Source organism: Bos grunniens, chromosome X (assembly GCF_055505025.1).
Source record: "Bos grunniens cultivar Pamir isolate PY7600 chromosome X, Bosgru_T2T1.0, whole genome shotgun sequence".
Classification (NCBI taxonomy): Eukaryota; Metazoa; Chordata; class Mammalia; order Artiodactyla; family Bovidae; genus Bos; species Bos grunniens.
The window spans coordinates 72146574-72165854 of record NC_141194.1 but is presented as its reverse complement, the minus strand read 5'-3'; the positions used below and the strand labels follow the sequence as shown (position 1 = coordinate 72165854).

Below are 19281 nucleotides of genomic sequence, written 5' to 3'. Positions count from 1 at the left end.
GTGGAACAAGGCCATGCCTTCTGCAGCAGATAACTACTTGATGTTTGAAAAGAAGACCTATATATGCTACTAGACCCTAGTAGGGGATTCCCCAGTGGTTCAACTGGTAAAGAATCTGCCTGTGATGTGGGAGACCTGAGTTCAATCCTTGGGTCAGTAAGATCCACTGGAGAAAGGAATGGCTACCCACTCCAGTATTTTTGCCTTGAGAGTCCCATTGGCGGGGGAGCCTGGAGGGCTACAGTCCCTGGTGTTGCAAAGAGTTGTACATGACTGAGCAACTAACACTAGACCCTAAGTAGAGACTAAACACATGACTAAGAGACATCAGTGACTACTACTAGAGCTGACCATCATGAACTGGTTATTATCAGATCCACTAAGTCAATAGCAATCCATAATACAATAGACTGGTCCTAAAGTCTCAAGTAAGTTGCACAAACAGAAGGCCTAGATCTCATGTCACTTACCTCTGTTGCTTTGATGCCTCTCCCTCTCCTAGTGTACCATATGATCAACTGTAAAAAGAGAGAGGTCCTTGTTCATATATAGTAGGTTCAATATGCTGTTGTAAATGTTTCTACCAGCCATATATATAGATGTCCCTAAAAGACAGAAATAAGTGAAAATTTTCCCACTTGGAAAAGTTTTACATAGTACACCTGGTTATCAATTTGCTGTATATAATAAATTATTTAGAAAAAATGACCACAATTCCTTAACCTGTTCTTTCTAATTTTTCAACTCCTCCCATTAAGAGGTAGAGTCTATTTCTCCACCCCTTTAATCCTTGGGCTGGCCTTATGATTTGTTTGGCCTATTGGATGTAGTACTAAGTACCAGTTCATGGCCTAGTACTCAAGAGGTTTTCTATGTTTTTCCTCTCTCTCAGAACACTGAGATGATCATATGAATAAGTCCAGGATAGTTTGCTGGATGATGAGATGCATGTAGCCTTGCCCCAGTTTATCCTAAGCAATAGGCAACAAATTACCATACATGTGAGAAAAGTCTCCCTAGACCAACCTGTCTCTCAGCTGATGCACTAGTTGGCCACAGATGCATGAATAAGACCAACTGAGATCAACCAAGCATAGTCTAGAAAAACAGAATCATTTAGCTGATCAAAATCTCATGAGTAAAAATATGTATTTACTGTTTTAAACAGCTGAATTTTGGAGTGATTTATTATATAGCAATAGCTAACTGATAAAATGTAGGAGAAATGGCTGAAAGTATGTGTATCCATGGACTTTTGGGCAATGATAAATGGCTTGGCTGGCTGATAAGAGTCCTGGAAATAAAAATATTAAAATACTGGAGACAAAGAAATTTAGGGTAGAGGCATGTAAATGACACATAAGAATGGGTAAAACATGACAAAGTTTGTAACACACATTAATGTTCAGGAAGCTCTCAACATTTAAGTGAATAGGGCAATTAACTCTATAGATTCAGTCAACCTCTTTCCTAGGCTATCCCAGTGCTTTTTTTTAATGAAACTATGAATAAAGTGGCTACAATGACAGCACTGAGAGCTAGACAAAGGGTTTCTCTAACCAAGGCTGATATAACTACTTTACTGCTAAATGCCCAATCTACCAGCAGCAGAGACTGTTATTGAGGTCTCAATATATATGATCCTTCAAACAAAAACATCCAGCTATTGTGGCTGGTTAATGACATAATTCCTCTTTCATCTGAGATCCACTAGTTCTACTATATATCACATCATCTGAGATCAGTCAAATGAAATAGCCTAGTAGATGTTGAATGAACGTTCCATTTGTGATTATCCCCTACAGGGTTGAGGCAAAATCTTTCTGTTATAAAGCATGTTCATTGCACATATGGCTGATCAGTTCAGTTGCTCAGTCATGTCCGACTCTTTGCAACTCCATGGACTGCATCACGACAGGCTTGCCTGTCCATCACCAACTCCCAGAGCTTACTCAAACTCATGTCCATAGAGTCAATGATGCCATCCAACCATCTCATCCTGTTTTCCCTTTTTTCTCCCACCTTCAATCTTTCCCAGCATCAGGGTCATTTCAAATGAGTCAGTTCTTTGCATCAGGTGGCTAAAGTATTGGAGTTTCAGCTTCAACATCAGTCCTTCCAATGAATATTCAGGACTGATTTTCTTTGGATGGACTGGTTGGATCTCCTTGCAGTCCAAGTGACTCCCAAGAGTCTTCTACAACACCACAGTTCAAAAGCATCAATTCTTCGGCACTCAGCTTTCTTTATAGTCCAACTCTCACATCCATACATGACTACTGGAAAAATCATAGCCTTGACTAGATGGACCTTTGTTGCCAAAGTAATGTCTCTGCTTTTTAATATGCTGTCTAGGTTGGTCATAACTTTTCTTCAAAGAAGCAAGCATCTTTTAAATTCATGGTTGCAGTCACCATCTGTAGTGATATTGGTGCCCCCAAAAATAAAGTCTGACACTGTTTCCATTGTTTACCCATCTATTTGCCATGAAGTGATCTGACTGGATGCCATGATCTTAGTTTTCTGAATGTTGAGTTTTAAGCCAACTATCCTCTTTCACTTTCCTCAAGAGACTTTGTTCTTCACTTTTTGCCATAAGTGTGGTGTCATTTGCATATCTGAGGTTATTGATATTTCTCCCAGAAATTTTGATTCCAGATTGTGCTTCATCCAGCTCAGCATTTCTCATGATGTACACTGCATGTAAGTTAAATAAGCAGAGTGACAATATACAGCCTTGATGCACTGCTTTCTTGATTTCAAACCAGTCTGTTATTCCATGTCCAGTTCTAATCATTGCTTCTTGACCTGCATACAGTTTTCTCAGGAGGGAGGTAAGGTGGTATGCTATTCCCATCACTTTAAAAATTTTCCACGTTTGTTGTGATCCACACAATCAAAGGCTTTAGCATAGTCAATACAGCAGAAATAGATGTTTTTCTGGGGCTCTCTTGCTTTTTCAATGACCCAACAGATGTTGGCAATTTGATCTCTGGTTCCTCTGCCTTTTCTAAAACCAGCTTGAACACCTGGAAGTTCACAGTTCACATACTGTTCAAGCCTGGCTTGGAGAATTTTGAACATTACTTTACTAGCCTGTGAGATGAGTGCAATTGTGTGGTAATTTGATCATTCTTTGGCATTGCCTTTCTTTGGGATTGGAGTGAAAACTGACCATTTCCAGTCCTGTGGCCACTGCTGAGCTTTCCAAATTGTTGGCATATTGAGTGCAGCACTTTCACAGCATCACCTTTCAGGATTTTAAAGAGCTCAACTGCAGTTCCATCACTTCCAATAGCTTTGTTCGTAGTGGTGCTTTCCAAGGGCCACTTGCCTTCCCATTCTGGGATGTCTGGCTCTAGGTTAGTGACAATACCATCGTGATTATATGGATCATGAAGACCTTTTTTTTTTTTTTTTTGATAATTCTTTTGTGTATTCTTGTCACCTCTTTTTAATATCGTCTCTTTCTCTTATATCCATACCATTTCTGTCCTTTATTGTACTCATCTTTGCTTGAAATGTTCCCTTCATATCTCTAATTTTCTTCAAAGGGTCTCTAGTCTTTTCCATTCTATTCTTTTCCTCTATTTCTTTGCATTGATCACTGAGGAAGGCTTTCTTATCTCTTCTTGCTATTCTTTGGAACTCTGCATTAAAATGGGTATATCTTTCCTTCTCTCCTTTGCCCTTTGTGTCTTTTCTTTTCTCAGCTCTTTGTAGGGCCTCCTCAGACAGTCATTTTGCCTTTTTTGCATTTCTTTTTCTTGGAGATGGTCTTGATCACTGCCCCCAGTACAATGTCATGAACCTCCATTCATAGTTCTTCAGGCACTCTGTCTATCAGTTCTAATCACTTGAATACATTTGTCACTTCCACTGTATAATCATAAGGGATTTGATTTAGGTCATACATGAATGGCCTAGTGGTTTTCCCTACTTTCTTCAAATATAGCTAATATATGGTTCTTATCCTCAATACTTAGAATAAATTGGTCCAGTGAATATTGGGATTGGCTCCTGTCTCCAACACTTGTGGGCTATGACTTTCTATTCCTAAATTCTTAGGCTCTTCCAGGTTCAAAGCCCTGGTTTTTGTTAGGGGACAATGCTTCTAAAAAAGGGGAGTGTATAGGGTGCCATTGAACATGGAACAACTCTTACCTAGCCAGTTATGAATTCTCATAAAAGTAAACTAGCAAACAAAGAAAGAAGTTGATTTTATGGTATGAATTGACCCTATTACTGAAAGGTTGTTGCTGACACACGAAAAGATGCAGGGATTCTTGGCCTCTGGAGGAGAAGAATTCAATCTGGGGCCAGAGATGAGGCTTAATTGCTCAGAGCTTCGTGTAATAAATTTTTATTAAAGTATACAGGAGACAGAGAAAGCTTCTGACATAGGTATCAGAAAGAGGCAGAAAGAGCACCCCCTTGCTAGTGTTAGCAATGGAGTTACATACTCTCTAATTAGTTATTACAGTGAATCAAAAGAATGTCTGGAGGTTGTAAAAACCTCACTAGACCTACTCCTATAATTTACATTTTAAGATAACAGGATTAGCCAGGTTTTTCTCAGAGACTGTCCCCAACCAGGATACATTATTGTTATATAATCCTAAGGAATGTAGAGGGAAAAAAAAGTTTGTCCTTTCTTCCTCTTGAGAATTCCAGACCCCTCTCTCCTTGGGAACCCCTAGACTTCTTATCAACCTGCCTAGGAAATGACTCTCTAATTACTATGAAAGCTTAAATTTACTCCTATATAATTGAAATAAGGAGACATTTCTAGAACTCATGGAATTTTACTAGCATGTCTTTTTGGGTTTCCACACCTCATAATGATGATTGATAGATTATTATAATTACTGTACCCAGGCAAGGGCAAGTCAACTAAGGACTCAGACCTCTTAAGGTTGAAAGTTTAGATAATCCCACCAGACAAACAATCTATACCAACTAAAATACTGGTTGTTAGTGAGGGAAAAGTAAACTGCAGGTGGAGGTGTGAGACAGTAAATATCAATACAGACTTGGGACCAGTTGAAATGGTAGGAATAGTAGTAGCATGTCCCATTAATCTTCCCCATGTATTGTCATTTTTAGAGAAAGAAGTTGATCTCAGCTTAATGGAAAAATACTTAATGGAGAAAATGAGAAACAGTGAATGCAAAGGGTGGACTCTATAGGACACATCTTGAATACTACTTTACAGCATCTCACCCTCAGGTTTGATTTCAGCCATATAATGAAAAAAAGTTGTCTTCAAGCTTTAATCCCAATTCATGCTGACAGTACCTCCTCTCAGTAAAATCATCCTCAACTAAATTAGGGCCAGGAGTCAATGGAAAGACAACACCTGTTAAATCGGTGGTCATTTTGAGGTGCACCCTATATATCTCCTCAAAATGGTCTATCTAGAGTGATATCAACTATCTACAGCAGTAGCTAACTTAATCACACATAATTGGATTTTTCTCCTTCCCTGTTTTTCTCTCTCTAGTTCCTTATTCCCATTGTCTGAGATCAATTCCCAAATAAACTGTCTGAACTAAAAAGATTTTGAATCAGCCTCAGCTTTGAAGATAATCCAGGAGAAGACATATGTATTTCACTCTTGCTGTATTTTTCCCTTCCTTTGTGTTTCTCATCTCAGGGGAGGGTTGAAACTGCCCTCGCTGTTAAATGCTGAATTTGTTTTCAGAAAATATAATATTCTTACTTTTTGTTTTCCAGGAGCCTAAGTAACCTGAGGTCAATACACTTGGAAACAAAGAATAAAATGTATAAATTTGAGGAGAGAGAAGCATAAGCAATGAAAGAGAATAATTCCCCAAGACCAGAAAAGGATTATGGCTTGGAGTTCCACAAACAGCAGAGGACCTATGCCCTAAATTGGATGCCTTAGAAAGATGCCATGATCTTCTGAGAGTGTGGTTGTGATATAGCAATCCAGGGAAGCTGGACCATAGACAGGACAGCTTCCAAACTTGACAAATATCATGCCAAACCTTGACACAAGTGCAATGGGTCTTTAAGGTATCATGTAGATTCAGATAATGAACAAGTCAATAACATTGATGTTGCAGCAAAGACAAGATTTCTAGAAACCATATATAACCTCCAGATTTCTGTGAGATTCTAAAGAGGGGAATACACACACACACACACACACGCACACACACAGGTGTATTCATGCAGCATACAGTGACTGAGATTGAAATACCAGTTGATTACTATGGGGCCTCAAAATTAACTTTAATTTGATTTTTTAAAGTAAGTAATATGATATTTATGGCATGTCCAAGACTGTATTTTCAACTTCACACCACTATATACCTCTCCTAGATCAATGCAGGGCTTAGGTTTTTTTTAATATATGCTGGTTCTGCAAGCATGTGAACCTGCTTCTGTACACACACACATACACACTGTCCCAATCTTCCATCTGGACCAAAAAGAAGCCTGTGTTGTGCTGTGCTTAGTTGCTCAATTGTGTCCAACTCTTTGCAACACCATGGACTATAGCCCGCCAGGCTCCTCTATCCATGGAGATTCTCCAGGCAAGAATACTGGAGTGGGTTGCCATCCCCTCCCCCCCAGGGGTCTTCCCAACCCAAGGATAGAACCCAGGTCTCCTTCATTGCTGGTGGATTCTTTACCTTCTGAGCCACCAGGGTCTAAATGCACTCACATGTTCCCCTTAAAAGTATCAAGACTAAAATGGAAACATTTATAGACAGAGAGCTATATCATTAAAAATATATTCATTTCTTAAAACATATACAATGTTTATAAACTCCATTGTCCTACTCAACTTGTTCAGAATTGTATATATTACTCTTATTTTCTTACTTTAATCCTGATTTTCTAACATTACAACCATTTCACACATGCTAGAAACCTGGGAGTTATTCCTGACATTTCTCCCTTACATTGTATATCTACATATTACCAAATCCAAATAATTTCATTTCCTATCATTTTCTCATATGTTTCTCTTCTCTGCTTTCACTATATCAGTTTGTGGCCTCAGCATCTCTCCCTGGTAATCACCTCCTAACAGTTCTTCCTATACCTGTTCTCATCATCATCCAAAACATTCAATATAGTGCCTGCTAAAGTTATCTTCCTAAAATATCAACTAGAAAATGTCAATCCCTGTATAAAATACATTGACTCTCAACTATGAAGAGAATAAAATTCAAACATGAAAAATTCTGATCATTACTTCAATCATATGTACCTATCCACTCTCTTTTTCACTTTCTTCCTCTAATTTCATGCTTTAATAGCACCAAAATATTTGTGATTGCTTTCATAAAATATGCTATTCCTCACCTCTGTGCTATGACCATAGTTCTAGTTGTTTCCAGAAAGCCATGCCTACATTTCTGCTCTAGATAATTTTTATTCATCCTTCAAGTTGCAATTCAGATGTCATTTTCTCCAGGATATTAAATTGTACTAAGAACCCCGCCTCAATGTCCCATATCACACCACGCCTCTATCACTGTATTTTATTTGATATATTGAAATTATTTTTAGTCTTTACTGTCTTTCACACTATTAAGTGAGCCTCTTCAGGGGAATACCTTATTAATTTAAAGATCCTTTGTTCTTAGCATTGTGGCTTGAAAATAGCAATTTTTATCAATGTTTATTGAACTAAAGAGTTAAATGACTCCTTTCTCCAGACTTACACTCTACCATCACCTTCAGTATACACTATATTCTACTCTTCATTAACTACGATCTCTTTTCTAGACTTGGAATATAAAGTATCACAAGCTTCTGGAGCAAAAATTCACAAGGAGAAAACTTTCCTGGGGCAAGTACCAGGGTATGAAAACTTAAATTTCAATTGACAAATTTCTTGAGGATCAGTGTGGACATGTCTAAACTTTTAAAACTCTGGAAGGGCAGTTACAAAGGGTTCCCATGGTTTAATTCTAGAAGGTCTACCAGGTTCTCACAGTGAATATAGAAGAAGAGAGAAATTTATTTTGTGCTTCTTACAGTGGGGAAGGGAACAATAATCATTTTGAAATACATCAGAGCGTTCTGTTCTTTTAAACAAAACCTGCCCTCAGGATAAACTATTCTACCAAAGCCTAAGCTATTAGGAGCCCAACTGACCTGGGGGTGGGGGTGGGGGGGCTTAAGTCCTATCTAGCCTTACACACATACTCACACACTCACAAACACACACAAAGCCTTCAACTTCTGTCCATGCTAGTTATCCTGTCCCACCTAAGAAGCTGAAGAAACTGATAAGTATTTGTGAGATGCATAGCCCAGAGACACATGCTCCCTGAAAGACCTAATCATAGAGTTAAAGACTGCTTCCCCCGCCCTATACCCTACCACTCTACCACCAAAAACCCATTTGCCACAATGTTGTAACCCTAGTATATCATACCTGGCTTTCCAAAAATTTAAAGACATACTAAAAGGCCACAAACACAGTTTGAAAAGAGAGAACAAGCATCAGAACCAAGCTCAGATGTGGCAGGGATGTTAGAATTATCAGACTGAGAACTGAAAACTATTACCATTATTTTGATAAGGAAGCTAAAGAAAAACAGTAGACAACATGCAAATACAGATAAACAGTATAAGCAGAAGGATCAAAATTCAAAGAAACATTCAAAACTAAAGAGACAAAAAATAGAAATGAAATATGCTTTTAGTGGGCTAATTAATAATGGGCCCAGTTGAGGAAAAAAAATCTCTGAATTTGGCAGACATTTTTGCAGCAGAAACTTCAAAAATTAAAAAACAAAAGCCCAAAGACTATAAAAAAATGGAATACAGTGTCCAGGAAATGTAAGACAGACAAAAATATATCACATATGTAACAGGAATAAAAGAAGGATAATATAGATAATAACAGGCTTTTAAAACAATAATGAAGAATGAATAAATAAGAATAGTGCATGAGTATTAATGTCACACATTAATTCAAAAATCCATGAAGCCCAGAGAAAACCAAGGAGGATACATGCTAAAAAAAAAACCTACAACCAGGCATAGACTATTCAAACTTCAGAAAATCAAATATAAAGAAAAATCTAGAAAGAAACTAGAGGAATAAAACATCTTACCTATATAGGATCATTTTTTTTAAAGAGTAGAGAAAAATACCTAAAGTGTTGAGAGGAAACACACACATGCACCTAAAATTCTGTATTTTGCAACATTATTCTTGAAAAGTGAAGAAATAATTTCTTGCACAAGTAAAAATTGAGAGAATCTATTGTCTGTACACATGTTTTGCAAGAAATCTTCTTTTTCTTTTTTTTTTTATAATATATATGTATTTATTTTAATTGGAGGCTAATTACTTCAGAGAGAATAAAATGATATGTATTAGAAACTCAGGTTTATATAAAGAAAGAAAGGGAACTGGAGAAGGAATAGAAGAAAACCTTTTTTTTTTTATTCTTAATCGATCTAATGGATAATAGCTTGTGCAAAATAATAATAATAACAATATATTCAGTTTTCTATGCTTATGAATATTTATATACTTATATATGTTTATGTATAAATAAACGAGTAATAACAATGATGCAGAAAATGGGAAGGCAGAATTAGGGATATTTTTTAAGTGATGAAAGTATAACTGATATGTTAAGAAAAGAAATTAAATGGAGTTACACAAAATTTTCAATTAAAACTCACAAAAAGCAGAGAAAGCATGAAAAATAAAAACAAAGAACAAAGGGAACAAACAGAAAACAATATTAAACATGGTAAATATTGATAAAGATATAGGAATAATCATTTTAATGTTAAAGGTCTAACAATAATTAAAAGACAGACTGTGAGAGTGGGCCCCAAAGAAGACCCAGATATATGCATCTAAAAACAGAGCATCAAAATATGCAAGAAAAAAGATGATAAAACTGCAAAGAGAAATAGAAAAATTCACTGTTGTAGTTAAAGACTTCAACTGTCCTCTAACAGAAATGAACTGATCCAGAAAGCTGAAAATCAGTAGGGACATAGTTGAATTGCACAGTACCATCAATCAACTGAATAAAATTATCATCTATAGACTATTACACAGAACAACAGCAGAATAAACATTCATCTCAAACTCACATGGGATAATTGCTAGAGGAACTTTTCTAGGTGATAAACAGTAGAGGAGAAAACAAGAGGAAGGGAAGAAAAAACGCCTGTAAAGACAAATTAAGAAAATGACAGAGGCGGTCCTAAGATGGTGGAGGAATAGTACAGGGAGGCCACTTTATCCCCCACAAATTCATCAAAAGAACATTTAAACGCTGAGTAAAATCCACAAAACAACTTCCGAATGCTGGCAGAGGACATCAGGCACCCAGAAAAGCAGCCCATTGTCTTTGAAAGGAGGTATGAAAAATATAAAATACAAAAAAAGAGACAAAAGAGGAAGGGATGGAGCTCCATCCTGGGAGGGAGTCTTAAAAAGAGAGGTTTCCAAACAGCAGGAAACACTCTCACTGCGGAGTCTGTGCCGAGCCTTGGAAGCACAGAGGGCAACATAATAGGGAGGAAAAATAAGTAAAGAATTAAAACCCACAAATTAGGAGCCCAACGGTAACTCCCCCAGCGGAGAAGCAGTGCAGACGCCTGTGCCTGCCACTAGCAAGTGGGGGCTGGCCAGTGAGGCGCGGGCTGCATTGCTTAGAGTAAGGATTGTGGCTGAATGCCCCCAAGGATAATCAGAGCGAACTAATTTGGGCTAGCAAACCAGACTGTGGGATAACTACCATGCGAAAAGCCCTAAGACACCGCCAGGCCCGTGCACAGAACAAAGGTGGAACAGAACTAGCCGGCTGCAGACCATCCCCCTCTGATGACAGGCAGCCACAGCCTGAAGGGGTCAATCGCAGCCCCAGAGAGACATTATTTACCAAACTACAAGCAGGCTTCTTTGCTTACTAAGACTTCTTGGGGTTCTGGACAGTCATCCACCTGAGAAGGTGCGCCGGTTGTACACCCAGAAAACCAAGTGGCAGGGACGGGAGAGGCAATAAGTCGCAGTGACCTCGCTTGCCAAACACCTCATCACCTGAGCTGCTTGGAGCTGGGACGGGCACCAAACACAGGCCCAACAGAGTCTGAGCCTCTGAGGACTACCCGAGTGCCTGAACCTGAGCGGCTTAGACCTGGGAGGTGCCTGCAGCCCAGGGCTGGCCTGGGATGGTTCCTGGTGGAGCAACCTAGAGCCTGAGCTGTGTGGGCAGGGAGGGTGCACACGCTGTGAGCAGGGGCAGGCCCAGTGTTGCTGAGACACTACGAGCACATGCCAGTGTTATTTGTTTGCAAGGTCCCTCCCTCCCCACAGTGCGACTGAACAAGTGAGCCTAAAAAAGTGTCCACCACCGCCCCCTTGTGTCAGGGTGGAAATCAGACACTGAATAGATCAGCAAACAGAAGCTAAAACAGAGGGAACCGCCTTGGAAGTGACAGGTGCAATAGATTAAAACCCTGTAATTAGTACTGGCTACATAGGAAGGGGCCTATAGATCTTGAGAAATATAAGCTGGACCAAGAAACTATCCGAAAATGAACTGACCCCACACTGCCCACAACAACACCAGAGAAAGTCCTAGATACATTTTTACTATTTTTAAGATCATTCTTTTTCTTCTTCTTCTTTTTTTCTTTTTCTTTTTTCTTTTTTTAAACTTTTTTTTAATTTTAAGTCCTCTATTACTCTTTTAATTTTCATTTTTATAACCTACTATTACTTTTAAAAAAAGACTTTTTAAAAGCAAACTTCATATATATATACATATATATAGTTTTAATAACTTCTGTAACTTTGTTTTTTTTTTTCTTCTTCTTCTCCTTTTCTTTAATATTGTATTTTTGAAAATTCAACCTCTACTCTAGAATAATAATCTTTGCTTTTTGGTATTTGTTATCAATTTTGTACCTTTAAGAACCCAGTCTTCAGTACCTATTTTTACTTGGGAGTGAGATTACTGGCTTGACTTCTCTCTCCCTCCTTGGAATCTCCTTTCTCTCCACTAGGTCACCTCTGTCTCCGCCCTCCACCTCTGTCTCCTTCCTCTCTCTTCTCTTCTCTGTATAACTCCATGAACATCTCTGAGCGGTCCAGACTGTGGAGCACATATAAGGAAGTGATTACTGGCTAGCTTGCTCTCTCCTCTTTTGATTCCACCTCATCTCATTCAGGTCACTTCTAACTCCCTCCTCCCTCTTCTCTTCTCCATGTAACTCTGTAAACTTCTCTGGGTGTCCCTCACTGTGGAGAAACTTTTCATCTTTGATGTTTTATCAACAGTGCTGTATAGAAGGAAAAGTCTTGAGACTACTGTAAAAATAAGACTGAAAACCAGAAGCAGGAGGCTTAAGTCCAAATCCTGAGAACACCAGAGAACTCTTGACTCCAGGGAACATTAATTGACAGGAGCTCATCAAATGCCTCCATACCTACACTGAAACCAAGCACCACCCAAGGGCCAACAAGTTACTCAGTAAGACATACCACACAAATTTTCCAGCAACACAGGAACACAGCCCTGATCTCCAATATACAGGCTGCCCAAGGTCACTCCAAATCCACTGACTTCTCATAACTTGTTACTAGACACTTCATTGCACTCCAGAGAGAAGAAATCCAGCTCCACCCACCAGAACACTGACACAAGCTTCCCTAACCAAGAAAACTTGACAAGCCACCAATACAACCCCATCGACAGTGAGGAAACTCCACAATAAAGAGAACTCCACAAACTGCCAGAATACAGAAAGGCCATCCCAAACTCAGCAGTATAAACAAGATGGAGAAACAGAGGAATACCGAGCAGGTAAAGGAACAGGATAAATGCCCACCAAACAAAAGAGGAAGAGATAGGGAATCTACCTGATAAAGAATTGCAAATAATGATAGTGAATATGATCCAAAATCTTGAAATAAAAATGGAATCACAGATAAATAGCCTGGAGGCAAGGACTGAGAAAATGCAAGAAAGGTTTAACAAGGACCAGGAGAAATAAAAAAGAGTCAATATATAATGAATAATGCAATGAATGAAATCAGGTAGATTCCCTATCTCTTCCTCTTTTGTTTGGTTTGGTGGACATTTATCCTGTTCCTTTATCTGCTGAGTATTCCTCTGTCTCTTCATCTTGTTTAAATTGCTGAGTTTGGGGTGTCCTTTCTGTATTCTGGCAGTTTGTGGAGTTCTCTTTATTGTGGCGTTTCCTCACTGTGTGTGGGTTTGTACAGGTGGCTTGTCAAGGTTTCCTGGTTAGGGAAGCTTGTGTCGGTGTTCTGGTGGGTGGAGCTGTATTTCTTCTCTCTGGAGTGCAATGAAATGTCCAGTAATGAGTTATGAGATGTCTATAGTTTTGGGGTGACTTTGGGCAGCCTGTATCTTGAAGCTCAGGGCTGTGTTCCTTTGTTGCTGGAGAATTTGCTTGGTATGTCTTGCCCTGGAACTTATTGGCCCTTGTGTGGTGCTTGGTTTCAGTGTCGGTATGGAGGCATTTGATGAGCTCCTGTCAATGAATGTTCCTTGGAGTCAGGAGTTCCCTGGAGTCAGGGTTTGGACTTAAGTCTCCTGCTTCCGATTATCGGTCTTATTTTTACAGTAGTTTCAAAACTTCTCCTTCTATACAACACCATTGATAAAACATCTACATTAAAGATGATAAGTTTCTCTACAGTGAGGGTCACTCAGAGAGGTTCACAGGGTTACATGGAGAAGAGAAGAGGGAGGAGGGAGTTAGAGGTGACCCAGATGAGATGAGGTGAATCAATAGTGGAGAGAGTGGGCTAGCCAGTTGTCACTTCCTTATGTGCACTCCACAACTGGACCACTCAGAGATGTTCACGGGGTTATACAGAGAAGAGAAGAAGGAGGAAGGTAACAGAGGTGGCCAGAAAGATAAAAGGGGGGAATGAAAAGGAGGGAGACAGATCCAGCCAGTAATCAGTTCCCTAAGTGTTCTCCACCGTCTGGAACACACAGAAATTCACAGAGTTGGGTAGAGTTGAGAGGGGTTAGGGAGGAGACACAGGCGACCTGGTGGAGAAAAAGGAGGGTCCAAAGGGAGAGAGAGCAGTCAAGCCAGTAATCTCACTCCCTAGTGAAAAATGGGTCCTGAAGATTGGGTCCTTAAAGGTACAAAATTGGTAACAAATACATAAAAGCAAAAATTAAAAATCTAGAGTAGAGTTTGGAATTTCAAAAATACGACGTTAAAGAAAAGAAGAAGGAAAAGAAAGAGAGAAAGAACGAACAAACAAAAACAAACAAGGTCGCGAAAATTATAAAGAAAGTACAGGTACAAAATTGATAACTAATACCAGAAAGCGAAAATTAAAAATCTAGAGTAGAGTTTGGAATTTCAAAAATACGATGTTAAAGAAAAGAAGAAGGAAAAGAAAGAGAGAAAAAACGAACAAACAAAAACAAACAAGGTCGCGAAAATTATAAAGAAAGTACAGGTACAAAATTGATAACTAATACCAGAAAGCAAAAATTAAAAATCTAGAGTAGAGTTTGGAATTTCAAAAATACAATGTTAAAAAAAAAAAAGAAAAGAAGAAAAATAAAGAGAGAAAACAAACAAACAAATACGAACAATGTCACAAAAATTATAAAGAAAATACAGGTACAAAATTGATATCAAATACCAAAAAGCATAAATTAAAAATCTAGAGTAAAGTTTGGAATTTCATATATACGATGTTATATAAAAGAAGAAGAGAAAGAAACAGAGAAGAAGAAAAAAAAAAAAAAAAGTCACAGAAATTATATTAAAAAAAACTATAAGTACAAAATTGATAACATATACCAAAAAGCGAAAATTAAAAATCTAGAGTAGAGTTTGGAATTTCAAAAATACAATGTTAAAGAAAAGAAGAAAAAAACAAAAACAACAACAACAAAAAAACCAAGGTCAAAAAATTATAAAATATGTATATATGAAGTTTGCTGAAGAAGAAAAAAATAGGGTCTTTTTTTTTTTTCCTTTTTTTTTTTTTTTGCAAAGTAATAGGTTATAAAAGTGAAAATTAAAGGAACAATAGAGGACTTAAAATTTTTTTTTTAATTAAAAAAAAAAAGAAAGAATGATCGTAAAAATAATAAAAATATATCTAGGACTTTTTTGTTTTTTTTGTTTTTTTTTTGTGGGTTCAGTTCATTTTTGGCTAGTTCCTTGGTCAGATTTATATTTCTCAAGATCTATAGGCCCCTTCCTATGTAGTCCGTAGTAACCACAGGGTTTTGATCTATTGCCTGTAGCTTCCAAGGCGTTTCCCTCTGTTATATCTTCTTCTGTTTGCTAGTCTCTTCAGTATCTGGTTTCCGCCCTGACTCAAAGGGCACGGTGGAGGACACTTTTTTTTTTTTTTTTTTTAGGCTTACTTGTTCAGTCGCGCTGTGGGGAGGGAGGGAGGGATGCTGCAAACAAATAACACTGGCGTGGGCTCGCAGTGCCTCAGCCACCCTGGGTCTGCCCCCGCTCACGGCGCGTTTAGCCTCCCTGTCCACACTGCTCGGATTCTAGGTTGTTCCGCCGGGAACAATCCGAGGCTGGCCCTGGGCTGCATGCACCTCCCAGGTCCAAGCCGCTCAGGTTCAGGCACTCGGGTAGTCCTCAGAGGCGCAGACTCAGTTGGGCCTGCGTTTTGTGCTCTTCCCAGGTCGGAGCACCAATTTGCTCTTCCCAGGCGAGCGCCAATGCTGCGACTTATCGCCTCCCCGCCACTCGGTTATCTGGATGTAAAACCGGCACACCTTCTCAGGCAGATGTTGACCGTCCAGACCCCCAAGAAGTTTTAGTTAGCAAAGAAGCCTGCTTACAATTTTATAGATAATGTCTCTCTGGGGCTGCGATTGCCCCCTTCCGGCTCTGGCTGCCTGTCACCGGAGGGGGAAGGTCTGCAGCCGGCTATCTCTGTTCAGTCCTTTGTTCCGTGCGCGGGCCTGGCGGTCTTAGGTTAGGGCTGGCTTTTCGCGTGGTAGGTATCCCACAGTCTGGTTTGCTAGCCCAAATTATTTCGCTCAGATAGCGCTCAGGGTATTCAGGCCAGATTCTTACTCTCAGCGATGCAGCCCACGCCGCGCCTCCCTGCCCAGCCCCGGTTTGCTAATGGCGGATGCAGGCGTCTGCGCTGCTTCTCTGCTGAGGGAGTTACCGTAGGGCTCGCAATCTGCGAGTTTTAATTGTTTATTTATTTTTTCTCCCTGTTATGTTGCCCTCTGTGCTTCCAAAGCTCAGCACAGATTCGGCAGTGAGAAGGTTTCCTGATGTTTGGAAACTTCTCTCTTTTTAAGATTCCCTTCCCGGGACAGAACTCCGTCCCTCCCTCTTTTGTCTCTTTTTTTTTGTTTTTAATATTTTTTCCTACCTCCTTTCGAAGAGTTGGGTTGCTTTTCTGGGTGCCTGATGTCCTCTGCCGGCATTCAGAAGTTGTTTTGTGGAATTTACTTGACGTTTAAATGCTCTTTTGATGAATTTGTGGGGGAGAAAGTGTTCTCCCCGTCCTACTCCTCCGCCATCTTGGCTCCTCCCCCCACAATGAATGAAATCAAAAACACTCTGGAGACAACAAATAGTGGAGGCAGAAGATAGGATTAGTGAAATAGAAGATAGAATGGTAGAAATAAATGAATCAGAGAGGAAAAAAGAAAAATGAATTAAAAGAAATGAGGACAATCTTAGAGACCTCCAGGACAATATTAAATGCCACAACATTTGAATCATAGGAGTCCCAGAAGAAGAAGACAAAAAGAAAGATCACGAGAAAACATTTGAGGAGATAAGAGTTAAAAACGTCCCTAAAATGGGGAAGGAAATAATCACCCAAGTCCAAGAAACCCAGAGAATCCCAAACAGGATAAACCCAAAGCAAAACACCCCAAGACACATATTAATCAAATTAACAAAGATCAAACACAAAGAACAAATATTAAAAGCAACAAGGGAAAAACAAAAAATAACACACAAGGGGATTCCCATAAAGATAACAGCTGATCTTTCAATAGAAACTCTTCAGGCCAGGAGGGAATGGCAAGACATACTTAAAGTGATGAAAGAAAGAAAATAACCTACAGCCCAGATTACTGTACCCAGCAAGGATCTCATTCAAATATGAAGGAGAAATCAAAAGCTTTCCAGACCAGCAAAAGCTGAGAGAATTCAGCACCACTAAACCAGCTCTCCAACAAATGCAAAAGGATATTCTCTAGAGAGGAGACACGAAAACGGTATATAAACTCGAACCCAAAACAATAAAGTAAATGGAAACAGGATGACACTTATCAATAATTACCTTAAACGTAAATGGGTTGAATGCCCCAACCAAAAGACAAAGACTGGCTGAATGGATACAAAAACAAGACCACTATATATGTTGTCTACAAGAGACCCACCTCAAAACAGGGGACACATACAGACTGAAAGTGAAGGACTGGAAAAAGATATTCCATGCAAATAGAGATCAAAAGAAAGCAGGAGCAGCAATACTCATATCAGATAAAATAGACTTTAAAACAAAGGCTGTAAAAAGAGACAAAGAAGGACACTACATAATGATCAAAGGATCAATCCAAGAAGAAGATATAACAATTATAAATATATATGCACCCAACATAAGAACACCACAATATGTAAGACAAATGCTAACAAGTATAAAAGGGGAAATTAACAATAACACAATCATAGTGGGAGATTTAATACCCCACTCACAGCTATGGATAGATCAACTAAACAGAAAATTAATGAAGAAACACACACTTTAAATGATAGAATAGACCAGTTAGACCTAACTGATATCTATAGGACAGTTCATCCCAAACCAATGAATTTCACCTTTTTCTCAAGTGCACATGGAACCTTATCCAGGATAGATCACATCCTGGGCCATAAATGTAGCCTTGGTAAATTCAAAAAAATTGAAATCATTCCAAGCAACTTTTCTGACCACAGTGCATTAAGATTAGATCTCAAATACAAGAGAAAAAATATTGAAAATTCCAACATATGGAGGCTGAACAACACACTGCTGAATAACCAACAAATCACAGAAGAAATCAAAAAGGAAATCAAAATATGCATAGAAATGAATGAAAATGAAAACAAAACAATCCAAAACCTATGGGACACTGTAAAAGCAGTGCTAAGGGGAAAGTTCATAGCAATACAGGCACACCTCAAGAAACAAGAAAAAAGTCAAATAAATAACCTAACTCTACACCTAAAGCAACTAGAAAAGGAAGAAATGAAGAACCCCAAGGTTAGTAGAAGGAAAGAAATCTTAAAAATTAGGGCAGAAATAAATGCAAAAGAAACAAAGGAGACCATAGCAAAAATTAACAAAGCCAAAAGCTCGTTCTTTGAAAGGATAAATAAAATAGACAAGCCATTAGCCAGACTCATCAGGAAACAAAGGGATAAAAATCAAATCAATAAAATCAGAAATATAAATGGAGAGATCGCAACAGACAACACAGAAATACAAAGGATCATAAGAGACTACTATCAGCAATTATATGGCAATAAAATGGACAACGTGGAAGAAATGGACAAATTCTTAGAAAAGGACAACTTTCCAAAACTGGACCAGGAAGAAACAGAAAATCTTGACAGACCCATAACAAGCACGGAAATTGAAACTGTAATCAGAAATCTTCCAGCAAACAAAAGCCCAGGTCCAGATGGCTTCACAGCTGAATTCTACCAAAAATTTAGAGAAGAGCTAACACCTATCCTGCTCAAACTCTTCCAGAAAATTGCAGAGGAAGGTAAACATCCAAACTCATTGTATGAGGCCACCATCACCTTAATACCAAAACCTGACAAAGATCCCACGCAAAAAAAGAAAACTACAGGCCAGTATCACTGATGAACATAGATGTAAAAATCCTTAATAAAATTCTAGCAATCAGAATCCAAAAACGCATTAAAAAGATCATACACCATGACCAAGTGGGCTTTATCCCAGGGATGCAAGGATTCTTCAATATCCGCAAATCAATCAATGTAATACACCACTTTAACAAATTGAAAAATAAAAGCCATATGATTATCGCAATAGATGCAGAGAAAGCCTTTGATAAAATTCAACATCTATTTATGATAAAAACTCTCCAGAAATCAGGAATAGAAGGAACGTACCTCAACATAATAAAAGCTATATATGACAAACCCACTGCAAACATTATCCTCAATGGTGAAAAATTGGAAGCATTTCCCCTAAAGTCAGAAACAAGACAAGGCAGCCCACTCTCATCACTACTATTC

At 38.7% G+C, this 19281-nt stretch overlaps 1 protein-coding gene across 3 annotated transcripts in view; it reads right to left on the bottom strand.

Moving 5' to 3' along the window:
* The window catches only part of LOC147340705 (sodium/hydrogen exchanger 2-like), a 175528-nt gene extending 158974 nt beyond the window's left edge, over nucleotides 1-16554 (bottom strand). For all 3 annotated transcript variants that reach the window (XM_086389887.1, XM_086389890.1, XM_086389892.1), the window contains exon 1: nucleotides 16388-16554. The gene's annotated coding sequence lies outside the window, so the exon portion shown is untranslated. The remainder of the gene's footprint in view (nucleotides 1-16387) is intronic.
* Nucleotides 16555-19281: the final 2727 nt, after the last annotated feature.